Here is a 9,335-nt window from a genome sequence, read left to right as displayed (position 1 = left end):
TTTTCTAAACAATGCCTTTTTGCCTTGTATATGATCAGTGATTTTGAAAAAAGTAGTTCCTTAGTTGCCTATTACAATTTAAGAAAATAGTGTGTCCTCTTCCCACTTATGTGCACACTTTCTCCTTCCTTTGGTGTTGTAAATTGATAATCTCTTTCCATTGTTATGGGAAAACATTGAATAGACACCATTTTATAAACAAAGTAAGAGAAAATCTAACAACTTGGTACTCCGCCTCTAGGAACTCTCAGTCTGAGTATGGCAAAATTGGCAAATATGAAGTGTAGACCAACAGCTAAGGAGAAGAAGGGAAGAGTTACAGAAGCTAAATAAAGACAGGATGAGGCAAGAGGAAGGACAGGGGATGCTTGGCAAGAGAGCCCCAATGATATGGGTCAGCTTTACTCCCATTGAATTTGAGTGTTACCCCAATTTATTGAGATAGGACATCCAAAGCCTTCCTGGGTGTGGGGTGGGGGGGGGAGATCTTAGCCCGGAGACCAGCATGGGATAAGGCTCAGGAGCACTGAAGAGAAAAGGAGACACGCAAGGACAAAAGGAGTGAGAAAAGCAGAGTGAGTGAGTAGGGAGGAAGAAAAGCAGAGGAGTCAGGAGCAGCCTGAGATAGGACTTTGTAAAGGCCTTGAACCCAAGAACTTGAATTTGACCTGAAAATGAGAGGATGACAGCATTTCTGCTCTATGTTAGGTCTGCATTTGGAATGTCCAGCTTTGTGTTGCCTCTGGAGTCCTGGGTCTTACTCAGTCCCATTAGAGCAGGGGTGGGCAAGTCAAGTTTTAGTGACAGTGAGTTTCCATCCTTGGGCACCTGCACCAGTCATGCCTGGTAAATGTTACTGGTGGAACTAACAGTGGCTTTTTGGAAAGCAGCACTGATACCATAATCATGTTTTCCCCAGCCAAGCACAGGGGCTGTGTGGAGAGCTGTGTTTGATGGCACCTGGGGCAGCAGAAGGACACACAGGTTATTTTGCTACTTGCATATCTACTGGAGAAGGTGGAGGTGTCCCTGTGCTATACTGGTAATACAACAAAACTGCAGTGAAAGCTCTGATTAGAAGATGAAGTGTGATGCTATAAATAAGGTAACTTACTGACTGAAGAAAAACTAATAATGAGATGAACAATTAGCTTATCTTTCACCTTTTTAGATACTTTAAGAGCTAAAGATTTAGAATTAATCTAGAAGAAGCTGGAGAATTAATTTGAAGCTGCTTAAGGCTTCTTGATTGATTTATGGTACTCTTCTGGAGGAAGAGACACTTACTTGAAATTAGCTTAATCCTCACTTTATTATTGTTACTGGTCAAATTGATTGCTGTCTTTGTCAGAGACCATAAACCCTCAAAAATCTGATAATATTTACTTAGGTGTTTTTATTTCTTAAAAGGTGAAGTTGTGAAAAAAAAAAAGAACTTTGGTGGCAGTTTGCTAGAATCTTAGTAATATACATGAATCTATAGAACATAATCTGAAATCTTATTCCTTTTGAGGTTTGCACTTGTTCCTCTTGTGTTTTGTCTCTTTTTCCAATTTTGATTTCAAAAACTTCAGAGTAGCCACAACAGAGCATTTTTCCTGTTCCCACCTGTGCTCTGTGATGTGAAAAAATAATGTTAGTACACAGAGATCTTGACTTCCTCTTGAATGCATCTGGATGATTTCATTATACAGTCCACTGTGCCTGTTATCTGTCTGAGAGCAGCTGGTGATGAGCATTGCCAAGATATTGGACTGGGCTACTGATAATTTTGTGTATTTCAGAAAACTTAAAAAACTAGCTTCATGAAACAACACTTGTACACCACAGCCTCACCATGAAGATGTTAGGGTGGCCATGGCTGTACAAAGTATCTTAACCAGCCATCTTTCACCCTTTCACAAATCTTTTCTTTTTGAAGGTAAGTGTGGGTGGTCTTCCTTTGTCCGATTTCTGTAAATTTGGTACATCACTTTCTAGTTATGCAGCTGATTCTTGTGTTTATGTGAATGGCTATTTTAAAAAAGGAAAGATCAGATGTTTGTTGTTTCATTTCAACATAAATCAAACTTTGTACTCACATAGCAATTCTAGTTTAGTCCCAGGAATAGCTTTAGTATTGCTAAGTGTCTGGAGAGTATTGACTACAGAGACATGATTTTAAGCAGGCTATAATAGTTTCTACAGCTGTTAACAGTTCTCGGAAGAAAGGCAGTATTATTCATCGGTATTTAAAATGTGCATGACTTGCATTGCACAGAAGTCAGATTGGGAGAATGTCAGAATTTTTTTTCTGAAATTCTGCCAGGAAAGTCTTCAATAACTGGAGAAATTCTTTTCACTGGTGAAATCAACATGCAGCACATTGTGTTATTATACTTGCTTATAGCTCACCATGAAAGTTGTCTTTGTATGTGTGGATGTACGGCTTGTACTGTTTTGTTTTTATTTATTCTGCATTCTTTATTATAATGTTCTTTCCTTTTTTCCAGACCAGAAAGATTGTTATTGAGCCTTCCACAAAGCTGAAATAATGCTGTGTGTTAAAAAAATGTTAACAATTCGAAGAAGTTATAAAAATTTATAAGTTGACTGAATACTTTGGAAATTTCTGCATATTTTAATATAAATAGGTAATGCAAATGTTTGTTCTTTGCATTTAGAGGTGGGTCTCTGTTTTCTAAAGGTCTTGTATATAAATTTGATTCTTATAATTACATTAGAACAAAACGAGTATTTTTTTCAGATTGTATAATAGGAAAAATGTATTTGCTAAAGACACAGAAAATACATGGTTATCTCTGAATGTCCTATACTCATGAAATTCAACATAAATAGCATCAGTTGTTTGAATGACTTCATTAAGTGCATTTAGGGGACTGCCTCTTGCAGTCAGCTGAGGTCCTTCCATTCAGTTCTGTGTGTCCTGGGTTAGCCCACAAAGAGATGCTGCAGTTAATGGAGAGAGAAAAGGACATGATTTCTCTACAGGTAATGTGAAGGTTCGGATTGTGCTGGTGGGACTCACACAGAAATTCAGTCACATGAAATCTAAGAAATCACAGAAAATTGTGTTATTTCAGATTAATTTGGTGTTAGTGATGAGTTTGAGATTTATTCATAGCTGAAATCATAATAACAGGACAAGTGAGTCTAAAAGGAAGAGTAGAAATAGGTAAAAGGGAAGAGGTGACTGATAGAATACTGACAGATGGGCAAGGACCTAAATGAAGGCAATTCTAATAACTAGTCCAGAAATATAACAGTTCAAATGTTATATTCACTGGAGGTACTGGCTGGGTAAATGTCTGAAAAGACAGGCATCAAGCTGTTTTTTAGAGAGGCTGGAGGAGGGCAAAATAAGTTTTGGGTCATTGTACAGAGTAGAAAAGATTTGTTAGGTTTGCCTGGAGTAGAAGGAATGTCTGATACTCCAAGGCAATTTCTGCACAAGTGACAGTAGTAGGAGCTAGGAGTGGACCTGTAGAGCTGCATCTCTGCTGAGGTGCCCTGGCCTGCACACCCACACAGGTGTGGGGCCTGTGTGCTTTGCCTGTGCTGCTGGGGTACCTCTTCCAGCTTAGTTCCATCTGAAAGGAGTCTGCTCTGTACTTGGGGGCTGCACAGTAAGTGGGGCATTTTGGCTTCAGAAGCACACTGCTACTCCAAACTTGAACACTGGTGTAATGGGAGGGGGCAGAGGGAGTACTCAAAATGCAGTGTATCATGTTACAGGTGCTGGCAGCATGTGGAGCTGAGAGCAGTGGAAGTCCAAAGGACTAGGGCACCAGAGGAGGTCACCAGGAGCTGTCATGCCTTATAAGCCCTGCAGGAAAGAGAAAAGGAGAAGGATTCATTGGTTGATGCAAGCCTCTGTAGGTAAAGTTGGTGCATATCTGAAATCTACTGTGATTTAGTATTTTAGGATGGATTGCCTTCTGACATATTGCCTGTGAAATTTTGATAGGGCTAGAAGCACTTTGTAGCACCAGCTCCATTAAGTGTGCAAAACTAATGCACAACAGTCCCAGGCTTTTGACTGTGCAGTTTTTATATATCTTTTTCTCAAGACATCCTGGAACATGCTTTGCTGAATTGGAAGGCTTCCATGGTCATTGACACCAGTGCTATGAAATAACATTGCTGCTAGCTGGCAGTTTACTCTGTAGAAAGATGCTTATAATTTTCAAAGACTGCTTTCCAAATGGAATCACTATGGTAAATGAACCCTTTAAAGCTTACAGTCACAAAACTGAATTCAGTTCAGGAGAGTGTTGATTCTTCAGTCTTTTGTGAGTCACTTCCACTGTAACATTCTCTGGAATCATTCATTTTTGGGTGTTTAAGATGACTGATTGGTAACGTGGAGTTAGATTCAGAGGTATTTCCATGTTCCCTGTCAATGTGCCACTTCATACCATATTCTCACAGAGACTGTTATATAAAAGTACCATTTTACAGAGCGGGGGCACAGAGAGAATAAATGATGGCAATAAGTCTGTGTAAGGAAATATGTTGCAGAACTGCTGATCCTAGATTTCCTCATGTTACAATATTTAGCCTTTGGACCAGCTCTCTTGTTCTGCAGCACAGGTTCATCCCCTTTGTGCTGCAGCTCTTGGTCACTCCATCCAGCATGGACAAAAAGGCTGCACAGCATTCAGGTGAGTCTGGAAGCTGATATGATTCTTGGCTTTAGTGACAGCATTATGTCAAATAATGTGATGGTTAGCTGAGACAAATGTATTTAGTGCCTAAGTATAGTGTGTTTCTGTATGCCAGTACTTTGGAAACAAGGAAAATAAGAAATGTATGGGGAGCTTGTCAAGAACTGTTCTTGCTACAGGCACTGAGCACAGCACTGTCTTTAAAGTTTGCTAAAATGATTTGCTGGTAAGATTTTGGCTTGTGAAAGGCGATGAAATGCACCGGCACAACACAGACATCGTTTCTAGATCTTATCAGCAGCTGTGAATACACATTTTAACAATGTTAAGATTTTCCAGGCCTCTTCCAAAATGGCTGTGATGCCTCCCTAAATGTGCCCATTATCTGTCCAAGAGCAGTTGACTTTAATTGCTTCTGAGCAGTATTTCCTTGGAACCTCTCAGATAACTAAGAGTCAATCCAGAGAAGTCTGAATGGATCTCTACTTAGAAACTGGCCATATTCAATCTGTAAAGTATGTAGATTTTTTTTTTCCCTTGGAGAAAGGCTGAAGAGGGCAATAGGTGCAGGATGTGGAGGGAAGAAGCAGTGTCCTGACCCTACAGCATTTCTGCATGTTGAGTCAGGGAGTGACATTTAAACAATTCTCACTGCATCCAGAATGAAAAACTATAGTGCAGATCAAATTGCTGGCTGTGCTCTGAGAGAGATGAAGAGGAAAAAGATCAAGGTATCTGTTGATAGGTAGCCTTTTTTATGTTTTAGGTGTTGGAGGAAGCTAAATGGTCTTGAGGGTCTTTTTTCTCTTCTTTTTTCTTCTTTTCTTTTTTTGAGGTAATAAATGGCTCTGGACTTTCCATCTTTAGAGCTGGTGGTTTCCACACCACAGTGATTCAGCCAGCATGAACTCTTGACCAAATCCCAGTTTGTTTCCTGGTTTTGTTTTTCTAAAATATTTTACATTTAGCAGGGCATAAAGGCCTCCCTACTATGTGACAAAGTAAGGAGAGCCATGGTCCTTCTACTGGCTAGCTCTCAAAGGACAGCTCACTGTTCTTCTGAAAACTTTGCAACTGAAACAGTTAAAAGGAATAACTGAATTTTGACTGAAACGCAGACTGAATTCTTACATGCTCCTGGCTTTTTGGTGCTGTGATTTTATATGCAATTTCCTTTGAGGGTTAATAAGGTCTGATTTTTATTTGAGGAATATGATCTGCCTGAAATGCTCTAAGTTTAATCAGTATGTTATTGCATGGGAAAATCATGTAAATCATGTACATTTGTCTACTTGCAAGATAAATAGATTAGTATTGCCAATGATTTCGGGGGATAGTAGGTTGTTAAAATAACATGGAGGGCCCTATTCCTTTGCCTTCCTGGATGTGTTTTGGTAACTGAATTCTCTGGGGTGCCCTGTTTAGGGAATATGCTGCTTGTTATCCCTGTTACCTTATAAGTGGTAGGCTCAGTAAGGACTTAGAATAGCTTGGCTGTTGAGTTTTGAACACCAAGAGAGAGATAATAGACATTAAATCTCTAGCCTGGGAAAGCTACAAATGAAATATATTATACCCTGAAAATTCAAACTTCTATGTATTTACTGACTTTCAGACTTTCATGTTTTGCAAAATCAGACATTTCACTGAAGGAAATCATTCCAGTCTGCTTTTGAGAAAGCAGGTGTTTGCTTCAGGTGACAGAGAATATTACTAAATTGACTTACTGAAAAGGATCCTTCAGGATATGGTGCTGTCACTGTATTAGAGTGGTATGGCCACAGGTGGGACCTAGGTGACACCTGAGCCAGCACAGGCAGCTGTTCAAGCAGTGCATCGTCCCAGATTAGTCAAGGCATAAATGCTCTGCTCCATTACAGCGTCACTGCTGCTCCCAGGGAAAGAGCCCAGGCCTTGTGTAATTCCAGCTGTCACCCTAGCCTGCTGAGGACCAAATCCCCATCCTGAGGACCCTGGTGAAGGTGTGAGCAGCTGCTTTCTCTTGGCTCCTGGCAAAGGCCTCTGGCTGCCCATTTAGCTGTGTGTAAAAGCATCTTCCAGCCAAGAAAGTGTGAATAATCTGCCCAGCTTCTGGCATTTCTTGGCATGGAGTTAACCTTATGACTCTGAAGGAGGTTTCAAAGGACATGCATTAACCCAGGGATCCAGTGCTTCTGGGGGTGAGTGAAGCATGAATGATCAGAGCATGGTTAGGTTGGTTGAGAGGTAGGAAACTGGTAGGAGACAACACCTCTGCACAAGGATGAGGAGTTACTGCTCCCCCTGAGGGTCAGGAGTGAGTAGATAATGAAATGTGGACCTCCATATGTGGAACTGCCATGGGGAAGGGAGAAGCCAGGGGCCAGGTATGGAAGTCTGCCATGAAGCTGGGATAGATCCAGGGGTTTAAAAAGATATTGAGAGAGATGACTGGAGGGGGCCTTGGGGTCAGTGGTTGAAAGAAGGGCACCATGCACTCTCAGGACTACAATACAATATATACTATTCAGTACCCACTTGCCCCTACAAGCAAGAGAGAGATTCCTATGTGGGTCTGCAGTTTTGAAAGCATCTATTTATTTTGTATACCTCCATGATTAGGAGGCAAATTTAGGGCTTATCTACTTGGGGAAATCCCTGTAAAATAGGTTGGGTGTGAATTTACAGCCTACTTAAGACCCAGAATAAATGCAGTGTAAATTCACACTTCAGCTTACTTCACAGGAGCTCCCCCGCAGAAACAAACCCTCAGAGTCACCTCTGTACCTCAGTCTGGTGCTGAAAGTGAGTGGAAGCTTTTCAAAATGTGGGCCTCCAGTTCCATTTTTATAGCTGGGTTTTTCTGTCTCCTGGGGCTTTTTGCAGCTGCTGTAAATCACTGTTGCTTTGCTGAGGTTGGAGAAGCTGGGCCAGTTTGCGCTGCTCAGGATCTGACCCTTTGCCTCAAGTAACCTTTTATTATCAATTGGCCAGAGGGTATTTTCCTTTTTACTGGCTTCGTTATTAAGCTTGTTCATTCACTCCCACCACTACTGATGTCTTTTTTTCTATTTTTCTCCCTGTGAATTTTATGTTGTGTCTTTCCTCCCATGTAATTTCCTAATAGTGAACTAGTGACAGAGTGGGCTGCTGGTATTTAATCTTGTGGCTGGAGAGGTCAGGGTGTTTTTGATACAGACAAATACTCCATTACAGTAAACTCACAGAAAGTTTCCTTTTCAACCTGAAAGGAGAAGGAAATGCACTCTCCACCAATGGCCTTTCAAGAATTACTTCTGTGAGCTGGACTTATACTAAAGGCCAGTTTGGTAATGTTTTGTGAACAAGGGAAAAAAAAAAAGAGGAAGACAGAATATTTTTTCTTTCTCTTTTTACTGAGATTTGGCTTGAGTCTTGGCTCCTTATCAGATTAGAGTCATGCAGGGAAAATAACAACCCCTTGCACTGTGAGTTGTTGAAGAAATGGATATTACTGATGTCCAGCTGAAAGAACATAAGGATTTAAATCTTAAAGTTCTCTCTCTGCTTCTGGTGTTTAGATAAACTTACTTCTTGGCAGAAAGAGCTAAGTAATAAGGCAAATTCATAGCACAATACATTTCTTGCTGTACTGTATGGCAAGACCAAAAAGACTGCCCCTGTCTACTTGATGGCAGTTTAATTTAAATTTATTAGACTGCTGCTGGCTATACACAGGAGTCTAATCCTGTAATCCATGGGTGACTGTAGGTACACAGTATTGCAGTGCTCCCTGTGCATGGAGTAATTTGACATAAAATGTGCTTTCTGCTTCTTAAGGGAGAGGCAAATATAACATCGTATTGTCTTACTGTTCACTACTTGGACTTGGCTGAGTTGCCCTTTATTAGAAAGGGTTGAAGGAATAGAAAATGCAAGATAATAAATATTTATGTCCCAAACATGACATGGCATCATAAATCATTAATTTTTGAAGACATTAAATTATTCTTTCTGCCTAATTACTTGATTTGTGGCACCAGTTTGCTTGAATTTGTTTCTGTGGTAACCTGAGTTATTTTATTACTCTTTCTTCTACAGAAAATTTAGTACTGATTTGCTGGTTTCCTCTTTAAATGCAGGCAAAAATCCTATTTGCTAAATTAAGAAAACAATATTTGGAATGAAAACATGCATTACCTTGCATTGCCTGAGCTGTTTGATTGTTGACTTTGATACATGCTGTCAATTACTAAAACGCATATTTTTGTTAAAAAGATACTCTTTCATTTTCCCAACTATTCTGACATTAAACCTGTATGAAGAAAATAGATTGAAGCGTAGTAAAAAGTTTGGTTAATTTAAATATGGGAGCATGTTATCAGTTGAAAAATGTTATTTGAAAGATAACTTTGAGGTTGAAGCTGTTCTATTACTGGAATGAACATGGCAAGGTCAGATGCAGACCAAGTGACAAGAAAGTCAATCGATGTGATGTGTTGGCACACATTTCTGGTAGGTGTAAGTCATGACTGTTGCATACTCTTGATAGTCTTCTCCCATCGTTCATTGACTGTTTTGTATTATTTATGATATACTTGCAGGGAAGGAACTGTCCTCCTGCTACTCTTGGTTTGTGATGTATCTATCCACAGCACATACAGAACTTGGTCTAGACAGTCTGGTTAGCTTATAAGCCTTTGAAGTAGG

At 40.0% G+C, this 9,335-nt stretch overlaps 1 long non-coding RNA gene across 4 annotated transcripts in view; it reads left to right on the top strand.

The window, feature by feature from the left end:
• The first annotated feature begins 4,623 nt into the window (after positions 1-4,623).
• LOC128791844 (uncharacterized) overlaps positions 4,624-9,335 on the top strand; it is a 36,691-nt gene continuing 31,979 nt past the window's right edge. For all 4 annotated transcript variants that reach the window (XR_008432176.1, XR_008432177.1, XR_008432178.1 and 1 more), the window contains exon 1: positions 4,624-4,664. This is a non-coding gene — a long non-coding RNA (uncharacterized LOC128791844). The remainder of the gene's footprint in view (positions 4,665-9,335) is intronic.

The sequence above is a fragment of the Vidua chalybeata genome, chromosome 8 (assembly GCF_026979565.1).
Source record: "Vidua chalybeata isolate OUT-0048 chromosome 8, bVidCha1 merged haplotype, whole genome shotgun sequence".
Classification (NCBI taxonomy): Eukaryota; Metazoa; Chordata; class Aves; order Passeriformes; family Viduidae; genus Vidua; species Vidua chalybeata.
Note: the sequence above shows the minus strand (reverse complement) of the source record. Positions and strands in the feature narration are given on the sequence as shown.